Source organism: Budorcas taxicolor, chromosome 23 (genome assembly GCF_023091745.1).
Source record: "Budorcas taxicolor isolate Tak-1 chromosome 23, Takin1.1, whole genome shotgun sequence".
Lineage (NCBI taxonomy): Eukaryota > Metazoa > Chordata > Mammalia > Artiodactyla > Bovidae > Budorcas > Budorcas taxicolor.
The window spans coordinates 27,339,465-27,357,813 of NC_068932.1; the positions used below are offsets into that span (position 1 = coordinate 27,339,465).

Here is an 18,349-nt window from a genome sequence, read left to right on the forward strand (position 1 = left end):
AGGAGGAGAAGGGGATGACAGAGTACGAGATGGTTGGATGGCATCACTGACTCAACGGACATGAGTTTGAGCTAGCTCTGGAGATGGTGAAAGACAGGGAAGCCTGGTGTGCTGCCGTCCATGGGGTCACAAAGAGTCGGACATGACTGAGCGACTGAACAACTATATATATATATGTAAAATATATATTTATATACATATTATAGACATACATAAACACATATGTAGATCTCACCAAGCCTTATAATTCCTTGTACCTGGTATATGCACAGTACTATGTAGGAGTGATGATGAAGGTGATGACAAGTAACAAGGGAACAAGGATTAACTGAAAGATTACAAGGACCTTATACAGGCAGAGCCACCAGGGAGTCAGACATTTGAGGAGTAAACATTGCATTCAACATAAAGACATAAAAAATCTAGAATGAAGGGTAGACAAAAGATAAATATTAGCAAAGGACTAGTGTCTACAGAAAGCTTCCTTATAAGGCTCTGCCTGTTTTCCTTTTGGTTCCTTGAGTTTCTTAGTTGCTGTGGGTTAAGTGATTGTCTTACTGAAGTGATTTTTAATTTTTCAAATGGTTTGAATTATTTTGTTCCCACTCTTTTCCCCAAAGACTATATACATGTTGCACCGCTGCTGCTGCTGCTGCTAAGTTGCTCAGTCGTGTCCGACTCTGTGCGAGCCCATAGACGGCAGCCCACCAGGCTCCCCTGTCCCTGGGATTCTCAAGGCAATAACACTGGAGTGGGCTGCCATTTCCTTCTCCAATGCATGAAAGTAAAAGTGAAAGTGAAGTTGCTCAGTCGTGTCTGACTCTTAGCGACCCCATGGACTGCAGCCCACCAGGCTCCTCCATCCATGGGATTTTCCAGGCAAGAGTACTGGAGTGGGGTGCCATTGTTGCACTGCTGCTGCTGCTGCTAAGTCACTTCAGTCGTGTCCGACTCTGTGCGACTAGTGAGAGGTAAATTCACCATTTTATCCAGAGATCTCCGAACTGTGCAACAAGGTCAAGTAAAAAATTGGAAGGTGAGCACATCACCTAGGAGACTCAGTGATTGACAAGCAGATTTTATAGCTGCTCATCACACTGCATCTAGGTACAGCCTCTGGGTGAGACTCAGGTTTTTTCCTGGTTGGGTAGAGGATGACTGGCACTCTGCTTATCTTGTGTGATAGCTGAATTGGTAAGCTAGGGTACCTCTGGCATATAAGAGAAGCTGTGTAAATAAGTAGGGCAGGCTCAAAGGTGTAATGAAGAAGGCATATTGTTCAACTGTCTGACTCATTTTTTATCAGAATATCAGCTCACAAAGCCACTACTTGCTGATCAGCAACTTTCTGCCTCTGTCTCTCTGGGCACAGCTCATGGGGAACTGAACCAAACTGAAATCATTACGCAGAGTTTAAGTTACATCAATATCAGGGTCTGAGAATAAAAATTCATTAGCAACTTATACTGTAGGCCCTTATGTTGCCCTCCTCCTTTCCTGAACCTTCCTCTTCAGCTTTTTCTTAGATTATAGGAGAGATCTACACCTTTCCCTTCCACTCCTTTATCTAGGCTTTTTGAAAAATTACTATCAATGTTACTATAATTTATCACTATTACTAATTTTAATCGCTGCTATTATCTAAACTCAAATTGCAGTAAGAATATGACTTAGAATCTATAATGTACAAGTCACTCCTGAAAACCAGTCTGTAATAACCAATGGTTAACTTCTAAAATATCAGTAATCATCCCAAACTAAATCAATGAAAAATATGAAAAATTCTGTCTTTTTTGAGCATTTTAATTGCTAATTTTATTTTGTTGGCATTTTTGCTGAAATAAAATAAAAGCTAAAACGAATGTTTTCATAGAATACACTAATAAATAGCAAAGCTGATGTACTTGACATGAACTAAGAATGCTTTTTTTGGAGTGAACAAAAAATAGCCTAGATTTTTTAGCTTTTATGTGATTTTCATCCAATTACTATTAGTGCTGTCCATTGTCTACTCCTCTGCATTTTAGGAAAGACCAGTCTAAATTAAACCCAGGAGTATGAAAATCTAAAATCCGAAGGGGAGGAATAAAAAGAACTGTAGACTTTTGAAAATCCTGAAAAATCTGCAGAAGCTAAAACATATTCCTGGATTCATGTCAATGTATGGCAAAACCAATACAGTACTGTAAAGTAAAATAAAGTAAAAAAAAAAAAACATATTCCTGTGCTTTAATATCATCTAACCCAGAATTTTAAGGAGTAATAAAGACTCCTCTGTCTCTGAGGAGTAAGAAAATGTGTGTCCTTTTCACTGCTATGTCCCATCACTAAGCACAGAACAAAACCTTGAGCAGGCACTCAAACTGGTGAGTGTATAATGATAAATGAAAGGACAAATGAATGAAGTAGAGAGGGGTAAAATACCGCAATACAAAGACAACAAGGTTCAAGTTAAGTGCAGTAAAGCCAAGGCAAATCAGTTCTCCCAGGTGTAAAATGGATATGTTATCTGTCCCCTCTGTACCTTTCCAAGCCTCATCTTTATCCACCAACACACTGAACTCAGAAAAATGGCAGAAAGCCAGATTCAAGTTACTCTAAGTTCTTACAGTCTTAAACCCACCGAAGTCTAGCAATACCTATTCATCCGTCTTTATAATTTTCAAAATGACTCTAAAACTGCCAAAGCTCTTTTCAGACGTAAAATTCTGAACAGAAAACTTGAAGGAAAAATGAATTATCTGTAGACCCACCAAATCTCTTAAGTCTGTGTTTACTTCGCTTCATAACTCAGCTGACAATGACAGGATGGCATTATAGAGTGAAAAGAGGTGGGGAGCCTGGGTGGCTTCCGTACAGAGCGGCCCACGCCTCTCTCTGAGACGAGTAAGCCCTCTTGATCCCCTTTCCTCTTGCTCACAGTTCCTTGTAAGGAACGAGGAATGCCAAGAGTACTCTTCTCACCAGTGGCCTGTCACAATATACCCATCCTGGGAGAGAACCCTAGAGAAGTGTGAGTCTCACTGGGCTCTATGAGGGAGGGACTAAAGTGGGGGAAGAAAGTGGAATGGGAGGCAGCAGGCTCTAGTTAACATGTAAGCTGGGGACAAATTAAGTGTTTTGTTGTGTGACTAATATCTCTCTCTCTCTCTCTTTTTTTTTTTTTTTTTTTTTTTAGGAAGAGAGAGTGCTTCAGATTTGTAATTTGGACTGGATCACTGCTTTGCTTACTTTCCCTTTCTCATATGTAAAATGATGGTAGTAGTAATGATGATGATGACCGATAAGAATCACAATTTATATCTTCCAATATTTTTAAGATAGTAAATGAATGTATGAAATGACAACATTCAAAGCTATATGTAGCCATTAGTTATTCTTTTCCAGCTGTGTTGGGGAGCAACACTAAACCTAGATGCTTATCTGGGGTTGGGAGATGCTGGGCCTGGGAGAGATGATAAATTCATAAATAATAACAGCCTCATTGACCTCACACTTAATTTGGACCAAAGCCTTTATTTTGATGAATCAGGGTTCCAGTAAGGTTGACTGGTAAAATGCTAATCTGGGATGCAAAACCCAAGTCTGCCTGGCACACGAGCCAGGCTTTTCACTCTGTGCTCTCCTGCCCTTGACCACACCATCTCACAGCTGACATGATGTGGAGAGATACACTGGATCTAGGATCCAGCAACACAGCCAGAAATTTATTCTAATGTGTATACAGACACACACACACACACACACACACAATATGATAAGTAAAATGATGAAAGGAGAGATCATCAGTGACCTAAAAGAGAGCAATCATATAGGGAAAAAAAACTACCTCATGCATGGGGTTTCTGGAGGAAAAAAAGAGAGAGAGTCCAGCCCTGTATTATGGTGCAACTCGGAGAAAACACCAAGAAAAGTAGTTAATAAAGCTGTCCTTAACCACGTTTTATCAAAAATCTTGTCCTGCAGCTGCTACTGACAGTAACTCCTCTACTAATCCCTTACTGCCTGTGCAGTGGAGCTGGTGAGTAGCCCAATCTGAGCCTTCTCTGATAAATCCCTTAATCCTCACCACTTGTTTATGAGTCCCCAGCATCAATGATGACTAATGGCTTAGGATTCGAAGTAAACTCTGCTCCTTCTCCCTCTAAATGGAATCAGTATTCTGATTATAATAATCTATCGTTGCATCATTTAATGGGTTCATATAGACACGGGGGTGTAGATTTAGAATGGGGTATTGATTTCCATTTCTGGGAGGATAAGTCTGACATTTCTCACGTGCATCTCTGGTCTTTGGGCAGTTCTACAAACTCAGGAAAATGAATGGAGTGTTTCTTTTAAAGTCATCTTTAACAGTTTAAGCATGACTTTGAAATTCCAGAGACTGAGTTAATTGGTTGCTACATTAAGGTACCAGGTGGAAAACAAGTCAATCACATTCTGCAGTAATGCTTACTTCTGAGTTCCTAGCCTAAAAGCTTTCAAATGCTGAGGATATCATAACCTCTGGAGACCCCCATCTGTATCTAACAGCTGGAACCCACTCCCTCACAGCCTAAATGGTCCATATGGCTTCAGTATTTTCTTCAGCTCACTCCACGGTGAAGATGGAGTGGTGAAATGCAACATCTTGTCTCCCAACACCCACATTGCTGCTGCATGTGTTCATGACCCATCACTTACTTTCTGATGATCCCGTCTTTGTGCATGAGTGAGCCCCCCAAGAACACCATCAGAGTGCAAAATAGTCTGTACCTCAGTGCATTTGGGAGCATTGATAGGACCAGAAGATGCAAGAAACTGCAAAAGAATTTTAAGAAGAGCTGCAAAAATGCTTTAACAGTATTGAAAGCTGGCTTATGAAGGAAGATGAGAAGAACTCACACTTAAACCACCTATGGAAATGTGGTTGTAAAGAGAGCACATGCATACACCTGAAGTTCAGACATGCTCGTATGTAGGAAGATTGGAATCCATGCTAAGTGGAACTGAAAAGTGTGAGCTCAGCAAAGGGAAAGCCTCACTAACTGTTATATGCACCCTCTGTTAGATTATAAGATGCCAAGGGCACATCAAGAGTGAATGCTGCCCAAGATTGAGCTGAGCTATTCTGCAATGAAAAACCAAGATGTGAAATAAGAATTCTTCTAGAGATGGCTGTTTACATCTCTGGAAACTGTAGTGTTGAGCCCACTTATCTAAACAGTAGGAGTTATATCACCTATATTACAGGATGAGAGTTCATGGATGTGGCCCAGGGCCTGGAACACACTGAGTGCTACCAGCATAGCAGCTATTGGTTGACTTTCAGCATCATCATGCTCCCTGCTTGCGCATGATTAAGATGCACTCCAATACACCTGCTAATCAAACGGCTCTTAAGAGCCTTTATTCTTCCTACAGAGTCCCCACTCAGGAGCCAAATGTATACTATGCATCAGCACAGAAATTATTTAACAACTTAGTAACCTGATATGAGAAATCTGTCAAATTTTTACTTTTCTGTATTATTTTATACCCAAGTGCATCTTTGCGTGGCTTTCAAATTGAAAACCAAGCGCAGGCCTCAAGAAGCAGATGGTCTCTATTTACTTCTAAGCACCTTTACCAGATAAATCTTGAAAGCACTGAAAGGTTTTTTTTTGTTTGTTTGTTTCTGATTATTTTTTCAAGGGGGAGGAGATCGCCAGGTACATGTACTGAAAGCAAACCACGGGGAGAAAAACCAAAATGAAAAACAAAAAAACACCCTAAATGATCACAACTTTGCTTTTTTCAAGTTCAACAGTAAAAGAAACTGTGACATTAATAGCACCAGATAATGGTTGGAATTTTATGAGCTAGGCACATTTTTTTTTTTTTTGCTTTTCATGTTATTTCTCATTTAATCCTCATTAAAGCCCCATGTGCCTTAGGCTTTAGTGGAATTCTCCAAGACTTCACAGTAAGTGCTTGAACTATAGGCAGCCTGATCACAGAGAACCTGTGTGTTTTAACCATTATGCAGTGTGGGTTCCCCACGTGTCTGGGTGATGTCCACGTATATAACCAATACACCCACACTTTACGTAACTTATAGCACCGCATCCCTGTTCTGAACTAGCTCTATCACTTATTTCCGTTTCTAAAATAGCTTCCTGCATGGAATCTCTTCATTTTACCCTTTGCTCCAGCCTATTTTCAACTAGGGAAAGTCTGTTAAAAAGTGAGCCTTTCATGTCATTTATTGACTAAAAACTTCCATCAGACCCCCTTCTCCCTCAGAATCAAAGCCGCACTCCCTCTGATGGTCTGCAAGGGTTTCCACAAGCTGCCCATCGCTTCTCATCCTTCATGACCTCTGTACTTCATTCCTTTCTGTCTTTCCCCTGCCTTACTCTGCTTCAGCTGCTGTTTTCTTGCTCTTTCTTGAACACAACAAGGTTATTCCCACCTCAGAAACTCTCTACTTGCTATTCCTCTGCCTGAACCACCATCAATCCACCATATGGTTTGCTCCCTCACTTCTTGAAGATTTTTCAGCTTCCATCACTTTATTTAAAACTTCAAAAAGCCTTGCTTCTTCCAGACTTTTTGCCATTCTTCCTTACTATATTGTTTCCATAACATTGATGACTATATAAAGTCCTTCATGTTTTGCTTATCCATATATTTTCTTTTTTTTTTAGACTATCAACTCTATGAGGGCAACTTTTTTGTTTCTTTTATTCTCTGCTATATCCCCAGCCCTCCAACAGTGATGCATGGTAAATATTTGCTACAGAAAGCTTAATACATAATATTAACATGCTAAGGGACATCTCTCAATCAGGGAGAGAAACAACTCACTGGGAAATATCTATTAAGTATGTTTCCAAATTGGCATTAAAGCAGCTCCCATCTACTACTAAGGTTAGCTAATATTTATAAATACTATCCAAATTATATTCTTTCTCGACAATTTTTTCCCCATACAGTCCTTTTTTCATTAAAAATAGACCAGGGGAGTGAGATAATATAAGTTCAAAAGAGGAAACAGGAGACACAGCCTAGAGAAGTAAATTCCTCATTCAACTGCAACTTCCAAAAGTAGTTATTTTTTCAAAGACACAGCCCACACAAGAGATTTAGAGCCCAAGACATTCTGATTGGCAACAATTAGACAAGAAATAGAGAAGTGCCTTTTGTTTTGATTTTTTTAAGCTTCCATATATCAGTGGTTGGTAGAATCAGAGAACAGGATAAGCAGTGAGTAGGGAAGAATACAGGAGCAGTTTGCCAGACTAAATAAAAAGAGAGAGAAAGAGAGGCATTTGACCTGGAGGGAAGAGCCCTAAGAATTCAAGGAACAACACAGATGTAGGTATGGTCCCTGACACAGCCAGTCCTGCACCATTTACAGAGAAAATCTTCAGTTGAGGGAACAACAGAAGTGTCATAGATAGGTTTGGTGATCTGTGGGAAGGACAGACTCATGGGATTTCTTTCTAGAATATGGGCAGAGGCAGTCTTTCAGAGTGCCTCACATCAACATGGGGCAGCTTCAAGGAGTAAAGATGTGGAAATTCTACTTGGCCTAATGAAAGGCCCCAGTGTAAGACACAGATCTTTCCTAAAGGCAGCAGCTGCTCATTAATCAAGAGGTGGTAACTCTGGAGAAGAAGTTAGGGTAGATGGTCCAAGCTAGGGATTAAATGGCAGCCAAGCTGATCTTGGCAGGGCAGGGGTGGGAGTGGTAGGAAATGCAAGTAAACATTAAGATGGGAGCTTAGTCTACCAGGAGATGGATCTCAATGCATATCACAAAAGGAAAGAGTAGGTAACTGATCTCATCCACAACTGCACCAGAGTCAGTCAACATGAAAGAGCCAGGAGTGACATTCTTTGGTGGAAGTCCGCAAGAACCAAAGTAAGAACCAAAGTCTGCAAGAATCCCAGGCCTCCTCTCCACTTCATCACGCTACATGCAACACTGAACTCATGGTCCCGCTAGACCACAGTAAAAGGGAAAGAGAAGAGGCAAGGATAAAACTCTGAAAGAGTAAGTATCTTCTCTAGAGAGTTGGGTTTAACCTAAAACCAAGAGACAGACTGGAAGTGGGTGAGATAAATTCAAGTGGCATAAGAGTATTCCTTCCTATAGCAGAAATTGGTATTGGTGAGCAAGCAATATTCAGTTATGAAGGGATAAAGTTATATTTCTACCTACCTGAGTCAGAGTGTATACATTTTAAATCCACTCTACATGGAAGACCAATGATTTATCAGTGGTGCATTTTTCAGTAAAATAAAATTTTAGAAAGTTACCAAATGGCTAAGTATAGGGCAGAAATCATGAGGAATTACACAAAAAAAGTTACCTCTTCTCCAAGGAGCATGGTAAAAATGATTCAGATAAAAATATTATAGAGCCAAATATGAAAAATAGTACATGCCCTGCTTACAATAAACCATATAACCCCAACACAGTTATTTTCAAATGGTGTGTGGGATTCGATTTGCATAAAAACCCAAGAATAAAGATACATTTCACAACTTGCCCAGGAATTTTCCTTTTGTATTTGTGAAACCCTCACTGCCTAGTCCCTATTTTCATCTAACTAGAAACAATGACAAGTCTCCATTATAAAATATACTAAAATGGCACAATCACTCCTATTTGCTAATAGACAAATTATATCTTATCCAGTGTTTGTAATAACTCTAAAGACAGATAATATATGGCTAAGTTATTGTTGTACTGCAGAAGAAATAGATGAAGTTATTTTTCATCCATGTTTAATGAGGAATATGATCTTAAAGCCTCTGTGTTTTGCTTCAATAGGTATTAAAAGGTTGAAAGAGCCTGCTATGAGGTAGGCTAGATGACTAGGGTCAAATCCTGATCACCACAAACTACTGGTATGAATTTCAACTTTTTTAATGCCTCCATTTTCTCACCTGTAAGTAGGTAAACTACTTTATGTACATAAAGACAGAGGTTTTAGAACACAGCTTGCCATATCATGCACACTCAGTTAAAGGTTTGCTAAAATTATCAATATTTTTAGAGGCAAAATTCCTAACATAACCAATCCACCCCCAATTCCTGGTTAAATCTCCTATCTCACTTCTTCCATTCAATTTTCTATGCTATCAAAACACTGATTTTCCTCAACTCCTCATTCTGTATTTAAAGAGAAAAACCTCCCTCAGTATTGAAATCTTCACTCCAACACAGAGAAACTCGTGCTCGTTCTCAGCATACCTACCTGTGATGAACGTAAAGTTCTGGGATATAGAACTGGACATAAAGATGGTCGTGTTAGGACACAGTCTTCTGTCGAGGAACTGAACGAGACCCTCGGTGCTCATGTGATGGAATCTAGGAACTTAGTCCAATCTGCACTTTATTTTAAACAAGGGAAAGAGAAATGGAGAACTTAAGAAACAAGCACTCTGGAATCAGAAATCTGTGGTTTGAGTTCTCTGTTGCATGGCGTTAAGTAAATCATCTAGTTATTCTGGATTGCATTTTTCCTTTTCATAAAATAAAGACCAAAAACTGGTTGGATAATATCCATTTGCTAGTCCAGATCCTTCCCTACCCTCCTTCCTCATACTGCTGACCAAAGGATGCTGACATTAGGGGCTGTATCAACAGGGCCCCCTTTGCCCTGTGGCTGCTGGCTGGTCAATGGGAGGGACTGGCAAGAGTTCCAAGACTGGAGAGGTAGAGCACATCTGTTCTACATCGCCCTTTAGCATCTGCCCCTCTACTGATTAGCAGTGGCCACACTCTTCTGCCTGTGTCTGCGTCTCTCCCATTTCCTGCTTCCCACACCGCTCTGGCTCCCTCTCCACTCTGTCCACCTAGCTCTCTCTCTGCCTCTTCAGGCAGACACTGTTGCTAGTGCCTCTGTGCTTCCGCATTGCTTACTGGTTTCCTTTAATAACAGCTCCTGAATAGTCCCTTCACTAAACTCTCCTTTATTTCCACTTCTCTTTGCTGCCAAGACCAACTCATACAAAAGTCTGCATCATCGAGACTTTGTAAGAATGCTATCAGATAAATAAGTGAAAATTCCCCATTCTTTCCCTGTTACACAGCAGGATCATTGATGAATATCTGTTACATCCTCCATGTGAAAGAACATTTTCTGCAAAGCACTATTGTGATGGGATTCTTTCCTGTGCAGGTCATGCCTTACTTTTATGCAAACAATCATTAGATAAGCTACAAAATAGCCACCTTTTAAGATGCATCTTTTTTTTTTTTTTTCTGGCATAGTATCTAGGTTGTTCATTTTCTGTTAGACAACCACTGGCCGATAACTGTGATATTTCTCATTGAACCTTTCTTTGCCAACTTCTGTATATTTAGTGGTTTCATCTTGCCTCCCAAGTCAATGCATCCCAGCCTCTTAATCCTATGGCTTTTCTCTGAACACCCAGAGGGTCACCCAGCAGAAAATGAGGGGCCCAGAATTAATCACTCTTTTCCAGGAGTTGCTAGCCATACTAAAAGCAAGTAGTTTTCCTAATGCAGTCTGGTGAGCTGACATCATGATTCAGAGCAATACTTGTATGTTTTGGTTTTCTCCCCCATGAGGTATTTAGGCTATCTTCATCAATTGTAAAAATAAAGGACCTGGCATATTAGTGCGTATCATATGGCAGGGAGGTATGTCAAAATAGGAAATTTATTGTTCTCTGCTTGGGTTCACCTAATACCTTGTTTTTGGAGATGACACAATTTTATAAGCAATGGGAGGAATTCAACTAATGCCTTGTGGCAAAACTTCCAACACTTTTGGTATAACTTCTTCCTGGAACTGAAATAAGGTCCTTGGAGATTTCTATCTGAAAGCCATTATGATAACAGTTAGATCTACTTTTAATGGTTGTTACAAGGGTATGCTTTCTTCCATGTGATCCTCATCTGTTATCCGTGGGAAACATATATTAATATCTCTGTTTGAAAAATAAGAAAACTGAAACTTAGAAGTATTAAGTAAGTCACTAAGTAAATGGCAGAGACTCAGAACTGGTCTATAACCCACATTTGCTGACCCCAAACTTCATTCTTTTTCAGTTCAGTTCAGTTCAGTTGCTCAGTCATGTCCAATTCTTTGCGACACCATGAACCACAGCATGCCAGGCCTCTGGGTCCATCACCAACTCCTGGAGTCAACCTGAACCCATGCCCATTGAGTCGGTGATGCCATCCAACCATCTCATCCTCTCCCATCCCCTTCTCCTCCTGCCCTCAACCTCCCAGCAGCAGGGTCTTTTCCAATGAGTTAGCTCTTTGCATCAGGTGGCCAAAGTATTGGAGTTTCTTCTTCAACATCAGTCCTTCCAATGAATACCCAGGACTGATCTCCTTTAGGATAGACTGGTTGGATCTCCTTATAGTCCAAGGGACTCTCAAGAGTCTTCTCCAACACCACAGTTCAAAAGCATCAATTCTTCTGTGCTCAGCTTTCTTTATAGTTCAACTCTCACATCCATACGTGACCACTGGAAAAATCATAGCCTTGACTAGACGGACCTTTGTTGGCAAAGTAATGTCTCTGCTTTTTAATATGCTGTCTAGGTTGGTCATAACCTTCCTTCCAAGGAGTAAACATCTTTTAATTTCATGGCTGCACTCACCATCTGCAGTGATTTTGGAGCCCCCAAAAATAAAGTCTGACACTGTTTCCACTGTTTCCCCATCTATTTCCCATGAAGTGATGGGACCGGATGCCATGATCTTACTTTTCTGAATGTTGAGCTTTAAGCCAACTTTTTTAGTCTCTTCTTTCACTTTCATCAAGAGGCTCTTTAGTTCTCCACTTTCTGCCATAAGGGTGGTGTCATCTGCGTATCTGAGGTTATTGATATTTCTCCCGGCAATCTTGATTCCAGCTTGTGCTTCATGCAGCCCAGCATTTCTCATGATGTACTCTGCATATAAGTTAAATAAGCAGGGTGACAATATGCAGCCTTGACGTACTCCTTTTTCTATTTAGAACCAGTCTCTGTTCCATGTCCAGTTCTAACTGTTGCTTCCTGGCCTGCACACAGATTTCTCAAGAGGCAGGTCAGGTGGTCTGGTATTCCCATGTCTTGAATAATTTTCCACAGTTTATTGTGATCCACACAGTCAAAGGCTTTGGCATAGTCAATAAAGCAGAAATAGATATTTTTTGGAACTATCTTGCTTTTTTGATGATCCAGCAGATGTTGGCAATTTCATCTCTGGTTCCTCTGCCTTTTCTAAGATGAGCTTGAACATCTGGAAGTTCTTTTTCACTCAGTAACTATTCATGAAAGACCAACCATGTATGAGTTCATAGACCTGCTATGAGCTTCTGTACATTTTTTTTTAAGATAAAGTGCCCATTTCATTAAGGAAGTTTTAGTTGCCTTGAAAACAATCTACAGTAGAGCCATATATAAGTTAAGAGGTATTGACAAAATTCTATGGGGCTCTAGAAGACACAGAAAAGGAAGGCTTCACCGAAGAGTATCAGCTGCATTTGGTCTTAATTAGCAAATGCAAGTTCTTCAGAGGCAACTTGATACATGATATGTTCTTCCTCTATTAACTGCATCCTACATAATATGTCTCTTTTTATTTTAATTCAGACTCCAATCTTGATTGACAAAGATTTTGAGGAAAGAATAATTTAAAAACACACAAATGTGATCCTTTCCATAAGCATGTTCATACACAGAGTCCCTGTTCCATAGGAAAAAAAATATGTTTCCTAAAGTCAATGGTCTATGCACCATACAAATATGGCAGCCATATAAATTAAATAAAACTAAATTACAAATTCAGTTTCTCGGTAACACTAGTTACATTTAAACTGCTAATAGTCACATGTGGCTGTTGGTTACCATATTGAAGAGAACAGGTATAAATATTTTCATCATTATGGAATGTTCTATTGAACAGTGTTCAGATATTTTTAATATGAAAAGTGAAAGTGTTAGTCATTCAGTCGTGTTCAACTCTTTGCAACCCCATGGACCATAACCCACCAGGCTCCTTGGTCCATGGAACTCTCCAGGCAAGAATATTGAGTGGATAGCCATTCTCTTCTTCTGGGGATCTTTCAGACCCAGGGATGGGATCCAAATCTTCTACATTGCAGGCAGATTCTTTACCACCTGAAGCACCAGGGCATATACATTTTCTTTAAAATTGTTGAACCAAAGAACTATAGGTTCATATAATAAAACGATAAAGTAGAAATTCAATGATATTAGAGCAGAAAGTAACCCAGATTAATTAGTTCATTTGTTCTATATGGATCAAACAGATATGTATGAAGTGTATACATATATGCCAGGCATTGTATTTGTAGTAGGAGATATAATGAGTAAAGCAGACATGACTCCTGACCTCATTCATCTTAAATCCTAGAGGAAATACAATAAAATATGTAATTACATGCCTGCGTACTAAGTCACTTCAGTTGTGTCTGACTCTCTGTGACCCTATGAACTGCAGTCCACAAGGCTCCTCTGTCCATGGGATTCTCCAGGCATGGAGTGGGTTGCCATGCCCTCCTCCAGGGGATTTTCTTGACCCATGGATCAAACCCGCATCTCTTACATCGCCTACGTTGGCAGGTGATTTCTGTAATTGTAATATGCTGTTATTATTTACACCTACTGCTAATTTTGTTGCAATCATAACCACAAATGACAACTGTCTTACATCTGCACATGCAAAGAGAGACAGACATTTTTGTCTCCTAAGAGGATTTACTCTTTCTGAGTCACATAACCACTTCTGCTAAATAAAGAAAAAATTCTTCAAGAAACTTCTATAAGCTTTTGAGGTGTGAGTTTAATAAGCATTTCAGTGGTTTTGCTTCATATAGATTCAAATGAGTTTCTCAAGCATGGGTGCATTTTGTAAACTGTAATAATAAGTAAGTCAATAGTCTCTTAGGCAGGCTTTATGACAGAGTCAAAGCTATTGCTGTGCCCAGGAACACAATAAAACAGCATTTAGTGAGAATCTCAAAAAAAGCCTGAAAATCACCCTGATTGGGTTGGTTTAAGTTTTCCTTGTTGGTAGGGTAACAGTTCTTCTCTTTAGTTATTCAAGCTGAACATTACCCACAGGAGTCAGCATTAGTTCTAACCCACAACCTTGGTAGTTAGTGGGCTGGATCTTGATTATTCTCTCCTGACATTGTTTTTAAATCTCTCTCCTACAGAGGAGTCAGGAGAAAGGATAATAAAGTATCCATTTAAGAGTAAATGTTTATCTGCCAAGATTCTTAATGTTACTTCAAAAGTCTCCCTTCCTAGGAAAAAAATACTAATTCTTTCTGCTGAGGAACAATAGACATATGTTCCTTTTTTTGTTTTTTTTTTTGACATATGTTCTTGAAGGAAAACAATGGCCTCAAATTTGAGAATGTTATATAACATATTTCCAGAAACAAGATTTCCAGGGACTAAATGTGTGTGTGTGTGTGTGTGTGTGTGTGTGTGTGTTTGGGAAAAGTTGACTCAATAATCTTCAAAATAAAAACTGGAACATCTTTTAAGCATGACATTCTCTAGTTACCTACAAGTTTCATCATGTCCTATCAATTCTCAGCTGACCCAGTTTGTACATATATGTAATCTACATGGTCCCTTTAGTCTTTTTGAGTATGCAGTTCTTGACTTACAGTGACTCTATTTGCTATCGTTTTCCCCTTGCTATGGGATTCTCAATGTACATTTTCATCACAGATTAGACAAAACAGAAAGAGAACTTTCCTTTATGGATCATAAGAGACTATATTTATCTTAGTTACCATTTTCTCGTAATGACTAGAACTGACATAATGCATCATATAATCTGTATCTGTTGCATCCATAAGTAAAGCATGAACAGGTAAATGGATGATTAATAATAATCATTGCATTTTAGGTACTTCTCATTATTTTATTTTACTATTCAAACACTGTGGATATGATGAGAGGATTTTAAGTACAGAGAGGAAAATGTGTGGCTTTTCTTATGTAAACTAAGCTTCATGTCTCACCTTCCTGGATAGATTTGAGGAGACCTCTGAACTCAGGGAAATCAATCAAAAATGTAAGGTGTGAGCGATCTAGGCCAGGACAGTAAGAACAAACAAGTCCTACCCAGTGAAGACTGGTTTCTAGCAGCAGTGTAGTACTGACTCCTACATGGCTCACACTTTTAATGGTTATCACTCCATTGAGATACACAGGAAAAGGGAACCTAATGGATTTGTTAAAGGTGTTTTATTTTGCTTCCTATATCTGAGTGGTTATTGCTTAAGATTTTACTTTAGCACTAGAAAGAAAAAAGAAAGAAAAATCATTGCAAAACCAGAGGAGTCAGACCATCTACCTATTATAGGCAAAAGAGTAAATAAATAAATAAGGAAAAAGCCATCAGTTATAGTTCTTTGGGCTTCCTAGGTGGTGCGTGCCAGTTCAGGAGACACAAGAGACGTGAGTTCGATCCCTGGGTTGGCACTATCACCTGGAGGAGGGCACGTTGACCCACTCCAGTTTTCTTCCCTGGAGAATCCCATGAACAGAGGAGTCTGGCAGGCTACAGTCCCTAGGGCCTCAAAGAGTCAGATATGACTGAAGACACTTAGCAGAGACACTTAGTTCTTCAGACTAATTCAGCCTTTTCTACCCTGACAATTGAATAGGCTAAAAATGTACACACACAATTAGAAGGGCACACACACACGCCTACATAAAGTTAAGTCGCTCAGTTGTGTCCGACTCTTTGCGACCCCATGGACTGTAGCCCACCAGGCTCCTCCATCCATGGTATTCTCCAAGCAAGAATACTGGAGTGGGTTGCCATTTCTTTCTCCAGAGGATATTCCTGACCCAGGGATTGAACCCAGGTCTCCCACATTAGAGGCAGATGCTTACACGCCTACATATATGTGTGTAATCTTTACTTTTTGTGAGCAGAAAGATGTCCTGTGATCACTGTCCACAATATTTTACTGGCATTAAAGCCTACTGGCACTTGAGGAGTCACAAAAATTAAAATAATACTTCCATCAAATGCTTGTGATCAATCTTCCTTCCCCCTTCAGGGAAATAGAACCAAATAGTGCAAAAACACTGTCTGCCTATTTTATTCTTTCTATCCCCATACCACTCTTTTTTTCCACACTCCTTCCTGGGAAGCTGTCCAAAGTCACAGTGAGCTCAGGAGAATATGGGCACAAAGTATTGTGCAATTGTTATAATTCTTTAATCACTACACCTAGACATCATTTCATAAATTAAACTTGGGCATTTTTATTTAACCTGATCACAAAGAGAAAGAAGCCTGGATCTGCTCTGTAATTAATCATCTGTGCATTACATTTCTCACAAAACGATCTAAGAAACAGGAGCCATCCTAATCCAACCCTTGATGTGCAAATAATTGGCCTGGCTTGGCTTTTGTCACTGTGAAGGGAATGGTGCCGACAAAGGTTTATTAATATATGCTCTCTAGACAGATACAGAACACAAGATGCCGTGCCCAACCTGAAGCCCTGGGAAATTCACAAAGATACCTCACTTTTTCCTGCTCTTTCCTTTCCACTGTGGCTTCCTCTGCATAAGTAATCTTTGTCCAAAAATACTAAATTTGATCTTCCTACTTTTAAATATCATAGACTGCGTAAGGCTTGAAAACTACATGTTTCCTTGCTTGTGGTTCAATATGCTCAGTGGGAGAAATTTGTCGTCCAAGTTGTTGCTGTTGGAGAAATATAGAGATCTCCTTTCCCCTCAGTCCCCAAAGCATCTGTTGCCTGGACTTCTGTTTGTATTAATGAAATATGCCATCTGCATTGTGTAGGCTTTTACATTCCAGCAGGAAGCAGAGGAGGGACTCCCAGAGAGGCATCCATTAGCCCCATAATGCCCCTTTGTGCGCCTTCCTGCATGACTCAGAGACCAAATCCTCCAGACCACCTGTGGCCACGGCCAGGGGAACAGCAAACTCAAGTTCTAAACAGGCCATCGTTTCATTGTCTACTGAGTTATCATCTGCTGCTCTATTTGGAAAAAGTGTTGCAGGTGTGGTTTTTCCTCTGCTTCAATGGATGGGAGGGTTAGTCAGAATACGTTTAGACACAAATGGCAGAAACCCAACTCTATCTAACTTAAATAACAAAGAAGAACATTGTCCATGGATCTGAGAAGTTCAAGGAGTGAATCCTCAGGTATGACTGCCTGCAGGTGCTCAGATGTTGCCAGAAATCAGCCTCTCCACACCCCTCAGCTCAGCTCTCCTTGCTGTTGGATAATACTTAAGCAAATTCTCACCAAGTTGCCATCTTCTTATACTTAATTTATATCTTCCCTGCTTAGCTGCCCTAATTTGAAAAAAATTCCCTATTACCCATAAGTTCCAACAACAGTCTAGAAAGTGAGTCTCCATGGCTTGGACGGACTGGCTTTAGTCACCTTCCTTCTCCTGAGCCAATGCTTCTGCCAAGGGGATGCTACACGTTCAGTGACAGACCTGAGTCATGTATCTCTCAGGATCTGGATTGTGAGATCTGCTCTGCTATAACCACATGGACAGGGAGTGTGGGAAGGTAAAGATCACCACCATGATGTTCCCAGAAAAAAAGCATGTTTCATAGGCCAAACCAAAGATGTCCACTCTAAAAAAGGGAAATTCGGAAGACTTCCCAAGATTTGGCATTTTGGAAGAGCCCTTAACCTTATCTGATACTAGTATGAAAAAAATCCTTTCCTTTGCTCAGCCCTCCTTCACCAAATTCTCTGAGTGGTGGAGGAAAGAAAGTTCCATTCAGATACACAGGTATGGCTCACATTTTAAAGAGTCACCTCTGGGTGTAGATTATAGGAAAGAGCAGGTCAGGAGGCAGTGGCCAGATCTAAGAAATAGGAGGCTGGCAAGTGTAAAACAACCTCCGTTGTGAGGAAGACAGAATCAAGAAGAGAAGAGCATTCAGGAACAGCCTGTATGCCCATGCTATATACAGAAGAAGCAATAAGGAGAGGAAATGCTGGACAGAAAGCTGATTTTATTTCTTGATTATCAACATATATTTTTGAAGGTATAATAATAATACTAACAGTTAACTTTGTAGTGAGTGAAATATTCTCTCTTATTACTATGTACAGTCACTTTTAGGATAATTTTAGGCTCACTCTTAGGATAATTTTATGCTGGACCACCATTCTTCATTTGACAAGAACAAGATGCCCTTTCAATAATAATCACACAATAGGTCAATTAATCCAGTTACACACCTAGTCTTGGTATTCTTCAAATCCATCCCAGCATATCACAAACTCAATATACGTTGTTGAAAAGATGCAATGAACAGATAATATTAAATGTCTTTTATTGAGCTCA

At 39.8% G+C, this 18,349-nt stretch overlaps 1 protein-coding gene across 1 annotated transcript in view; it reads right to left on the reverse strand.

Annotated features, from left to right (window-relative positions):
• Positions 1 to 18,349, reverse strand: part of SORCS1 (sortilin related VPS10 domain containing receptor 1) — a 578,854-nt gene that overhangs the window by 505,331 nt on the left and 55,174 nt on the right. The gene's annotated exons all lie outside the window — the stretch shown is intronic.